We start from the raw sequence: 6,000 nt of genomic DNA, 5'->3' as shown, positions 1-6,000 counted from the left end.
TTAAAAAATAAAAGTAAAGAAATGTGGGATTTCTTTTTATAAAAAAAATAAAAGCAATTTGTAAGTGGGATTTCTTTTAATTAAAAAATAATAAAATAATAAAATATTTTTTTAAAAAAAACTGAAAAATCTCGAAAATTTTGCTATAAATAGAAGAGAAAATTTGAGAAGAGGAAAAAAAAAAGAAGAGAGGGGGAGGAGAGAAATTTAGGTTGAAAATTTTCATTAAATATTTCTTTCAATATTTCGGGCCTTGAATCTTGGGTTTGAAGAAGAGTTGATAGAGATTTTGTTGTTGTTGCTGTATTGACTCTACAACTTTCAGATTTTATTCATTTGAATTCACTCTCTTGTAGGTATGTAATTCAAGCTCTTGAGTTAAAAAATGTCGAAGCATCTTTATTGAAGCAGAAGCAAATTGATTTGGTTCTTTTGATAAAGTTTCTTTCGTATTTAATCTGTTCGCATGAATGATGTTTCTTTGATTGAGTGAATTGAGATTTGCAAATGTTAATGTTATTTTAGTATGAGACTCTGTCTCGTTTTTTTTTTTATTTTACTTTTTTTTATTTTTCTTGGCTCATGACTTGTAACCAGCAAGTATTGTTTTGTTTACATTTAGATTTCAAGCTCATGTAGAACCATGTTCATATTTTGAAATTTAAAGAAGTATGTGAAGTTGAACAATTTGTCAACATTAAGATGTAAAAAAAATAGATTGCGTTAGTGGAAGGATCTTATTTTCAGTTTATGTTATTGGCTGCATATTTTCTTAAATTAACCATGGGAAGATTCAACTTCCTCTGTTTCAAAATGGTACTGTTGAAGTTATAGTGGTGATACTACAACTTTCTCTTTAGCATAGTATTAAATAAATTAATTACTTTAAGTGTTCTTTGTTATAATCAAGTTTAAAATGCATTTTTGTATGTCCATGTTTGTTTTGTTCCTTCTGGTTCATCCGAATAGTTCTCAGCATGGTTTCTTTTTTTTTTGTGCTCATATGGTCATTTAAGATTCATTATTTTGTTATAAAATTTTGTTAGTTTCTTTCTAGAATTTGAAAACGAAAGTCGGTCTTTTGAAGATGATATGGAGATGAACCCAAAGCTGGCACCTGTCTTTTGTTATTTTCACATAAATGTCAACTCCACCTTTCTGAATTGTAGTATGCTATAACAAAAGGCTCCAGTGATATACATATAGCTAACCCATTTCTTTAGGCCTTTTGTACTTATCAATTTATACCACTCCATCCACAATAAAGCATCAAAACTCATGGCCCTCATTTAATTAATTTTAAATCCTTAGAATTCGAGGCATGCCATTTAGCGAATTTTCTATGGCCCTCGCAAAGTTGAAAAATGCGTAGTTACTTTAGGCGCGTAATTTGAAATTACCTTCCTAAACTCGGGTGTGCATTTCATGTTACCCAAATCCAAATCCCAACAACGTTAAATAAAATGTGTTGTGGACCGCGGGTGCATTTATGTGACGTGGTTCAAGACATATTTTAAATGACGTTGCAATCTTCCTAAAAATGAATAAGAGCGGTTAATAAGTTAAAATTGAACCATAGGCTAAAACATGTATTAAAATCAGATAATAGGCCAATTATAACAGTTGAGCGACCGTGCTAGAACCACGGAACCCAGGAATGCCTAACACCTTCTCCCGGGTTAACAGAATTCCTTACCCGGATTTTTGTGTTCGCGGACTGTAAAACAGAGTCAATCTTTTCCTCGATTCGGGATTTGAACCGGTGACTTGGGACACCATAAATTATCCCAAGTGGCGACTTTGAATTTTTAATAATAAATGAATCTCGTTTCGATTGTCACTTTAAGTTGGAAAAAACTCCCTTATACCCTTTCCGGGGTGTAGAAAAAAAGGAGGTGTGACAATTTTGTGGTCTAGGATTTCGGTTTTGGACAAGATCTAAGCTTTATCTTTCATTTTTATGTAAATACTTTATAATTCTTCTTCTTGTAGTTGTTGCATGTTTCAGTTTTGAGGTGGTCTCGATTTGTAGTTGTTGCTTGTTGTAGATATATATCAAGGTAGATTTATTGTCTTTTGGTTTAGAGTTTTATCTCAGATGTGGTTTTTTATGATGTTGACTGAGATTCAGTGCTTTTTCATTGTTTATTAGCTAAGGTGGTCCTAAATGTAGGACCCTTGAATGCAATTGCTTCATTAAACTATTTTGGTCGTTGGATTTTAGTGCACCTTTTCTCTCTTTGTCAATTTTTTATGAAGGGGTAGCCCATAAACTAAACTTTTTTGTGGATCCTTTTGTACATGTTGTAATTCTTTTTTCATGGGACCTTATGTCTTACATGTCATTTTCTGCCTATTTTTATTCATCTTTTCTTACTTTCTATATTCTGTCTCACTGCATTTTTATTCATTTTCTGCCTATTTTTTTTACTGTTTGATAACCATTCTTATTTGCTATATTTACTAGGTTATTGGAGATGGTCTTAGTTGATTTAATATTCAATTATGAAGGTGTCATGACCCGAATTTCCCACCCTCGGGAGTCATGATGGCGCCTACTAATGTGAGCTAGGCAAGCCAAACCTTTAATCTCATTACTTCATTAACCAATTATTTCTTTTTAACAAATATAAGACGATAACGTGGTAACAGTGAAAATTCAAATTTAAGCAGAAGACAACAATAAGATTTATGAAAACTGCATCTATTACAAATACTTAAGCCTTAACCACCCAAAATCTGGTGTCACAGTGTCACAGACTGTCTAAGATTACTACATACAACGTATGAAGAAATAACAGTACATTGTTTCTGAATAAAAGGAAAATGAAACAGGAAATAGGGACAGAAGGAGGCGCTAGGGCTTGCGGACGCTTGTAGGTCTACCTTGGGTCTCCGGATGGACTAAAGGAAGCCTCCAAGCTACTGTCCAAAAGCTGCTACGGGATCTGCACATAGTGCAGAGTGTAATATCAGCACAACCGACCCCATGTGCTGGTAAGTGTCCAGCCTAACCCCGACGAAGTAGTGACAAGGCTAAGACCAGACTACCAAATAAACATGTGCAGTTCAAATATATATACAGCGCAAAAGAAATACAGAAATAAACAAATAAAGATAGGAGGGGGAAACATGCTTCGGAGAATAACGGGTAAAACAGAATATCAAGAGAATTATAAAGGAGTCAAAATCATCCACTAACAAGAATAAGGAAAACAAAATGCAGATTTCACTTTCTTTTCACATCCTGTTGCAGGCGTGCAACCCGATCCCATTTCCTGTGTCTCGTGGCAGGCGTACCACCCACTCCTATTTCATATATTTCGTGGCAGGCGTGTCACCCGCTCCCATTTCATTTATCTCGTGGTAGGCATACCCCCGCTACCATTTCATTTATATCGTGGTAGGTGTATCACCCACTCCCATTTTATTTATCTTGTGGTAGGCATATCACCCGCTCTCATTTCATTATATCTTGTGGTAGGCGTACCACCCACTCCCATTTTATTTATCTTGTGGTAGGTGTACCACCCACTCCCATTTTATTATACTTTGTGGTAGGTGTACCACCCGCTCCCATTTCATTTATCTTGTGGTAGGCGTACCACTCGCTCCCATTTCATTATATCTTGTGGTAGGCGTACCACCCGCTCCCATTTACAAGCCAACAATAATCACAAGGAATCCCGGCAAGGGAACAATAATATCAAACAAATATCCCGGCAAAGGAATAATGATATCTTAATAATATACCGGCTAGGGAACAAGAATATCAAACAAACATTCCGATAAAGGAACAATGATGATAATAACATATGAAGCGCAATAAACCACAATGGAGTCATAACAATTATAATACAAGACTCACGGGCATGCTTGACACTAACGCATAGATACTCGTCACCATGCCTATATGTCGTACTCCACAATTAACATGTAGCAAATAAGACATAACTCCTAATCCCTCAAGCTAAGGTTAGACCACGGACTTCCACGGCCTAGTCAAGCCTCAAACACCGCCTTTCCTTTTGAATTCGGCTCCAAATCAATTGTATCTAGACATAATCGACTTAATAACATCAATAAATGCTAAACAATCCAATTCCAATGCTTAATTATAGCTTTCCCATCATTCTTCCCAAAAAGTCAAAAATCGACCCCGGGCTCGCTTGGTCAAAATATGAGGTTCGGACCAATACCCGATCACCATTCACCCACGAGCCCGAATATATAATTTATTTTGAAATCCAACCTCAAAACGAGGTCAAATTCCCAAATAATCAAAAATCCCTAACTCTACCCAAATCCCTAATTTTCTACCCTTAATCTCATGTTTTAGGCCTAGAAATCTAGTGGATGTTGATAAAAATGGAAGAAAACAAGTCAAAGATTACTTATCCAAGAGGTTATGGTGAAGAATTTCTTCAAAAATCGCCCAAGAGGTGTAGAGAAGAAGAAGAAGTTTGTAAAAAATGGGTTAAATCCCGTAATGCATTCTATTTCTGGACTCTTAAAATAACTGGGCGAAATTGGTCTTCGCGTTCGCGATAGCTCAATGCGTTCATGATGCGTTAGGCCTGACAGACCTTCGCGTTCGCGATAATAGGCTCACGTTCGCGGAGAAGTAACTCCCCGAGCCTTCGCGTTCACGCCCAGTTGGTCGTGCTCGCATAGGTATAAGTTTCCCTCCCCCTGACCAGGCCATAAGTCTTCGCGTTCGCGATACCAGGCCCGCCTTCGCGAAGGGAAAACCCTCCAAAGCTTCGCGTTCGCGACCTGGGTCTCGCGTTCGCGTATAAGGAATTTTCCTTTAGCACGATTAACTCATCGCGTTTGCGAGGGTCCTCCCACGAACGCGAAGAAGAAAATACCAGAATACCAGCAACTAAAAACCTGCAACTTTTTAAGAGTTTAAAACCTTCCGAAACACATCCGAAACTTACCCAAGCCCTCGAGTCTCCAAACCAAACATACGCACTAACTCAAGAACATCATATGAACTTATCCGTACGATCAAATCGCCAAAATAACATCATTAACATTGAATTAAACCTCAAAATCAATGAATTATTTCAAAACTTCTTAAAACATCAAACTTTGCTTTTAAGGTCCGAATCCCGTCAAACGAATTCCATTTCTTTCCAAACTTTATAGAATTATCTTAAATCACATATAAGACTTGTACCGGGCACCGGAACCAAAATACGGGCCCGATACCAACATGTTCTAATCAAAATTCATTTCCAATTCCTTTAAATAATTTCAGAAAATAACTTTCTTCAAAATTCATTTCTCGGGCTTGGGACCTCGGAATTCAATTCCGGGCATACGCCCAAGTTTCATATTTTCCTATGGACCCTCCAGGACCGTCAAATCACGGGTCTGGATCCGTTTACCCAAAACATTGACCGAAGTCAAATTAATTCATTTTTATAGTCAAAATTTATCATTTTTTACAGATTTTCACATATAAGCTTTCTGGCTACGCGTCCAAACTGTGCATGCAAATTATGGTGATTCTAAAAGAGGTTTTTAAGGTCTCAGAATGTAAAATTTCATTTAAAATAAGTGATGACCTCTTGGGTCATCACAGAAGGTGCATGGGTTACACATCCTGAACTTGGGTACACAAAGAATATATTGCACACTTTGTCAAGGTATGATCCAGACTTGCTTTCTTATATAGATATAGCATCCGAATTCATAGTTGAGATAGGATTCTTAGGGGTTCAACAACTTATAGTTGCTGGACCTTCTGGTAAATTGTATGAGGTTAAAGGGGATGTGGGGATTAGAAAGTTGACATCCTTGATTTTTAATGAATACTAGTTCTTCAGCATGTGCATTGCACGTGGAAGCTGAATCATGTAGTACATTTATAAAATAATATTAATATTCTTAAAATAAAACTTTGAGTAAATAATTATACATGAAAGAATAAGATGTAAGTTTCTCTAAATTATCAATATGGATCAACGTATTGGTGGCTTGTTTGTCGAG

The sequence above is a fragment of the Nicotiana sylvestris genome, chromosome 2 (assembly GCF_000393655.2).
Source record: "Nicotiana sylvestris chromosome 2, ASM39365v2, whole genome shotgun sequence".
Taxonomy (NCBI): Eukaryota; Viridiplantae; Streptophyta; class Magnoliopsida; order Solanales; family Solanaceae; genus Nicotiana; species Nicotiana sylvestris.
This window is presented reverse-complemented; position numbering follows the sequence as displayed.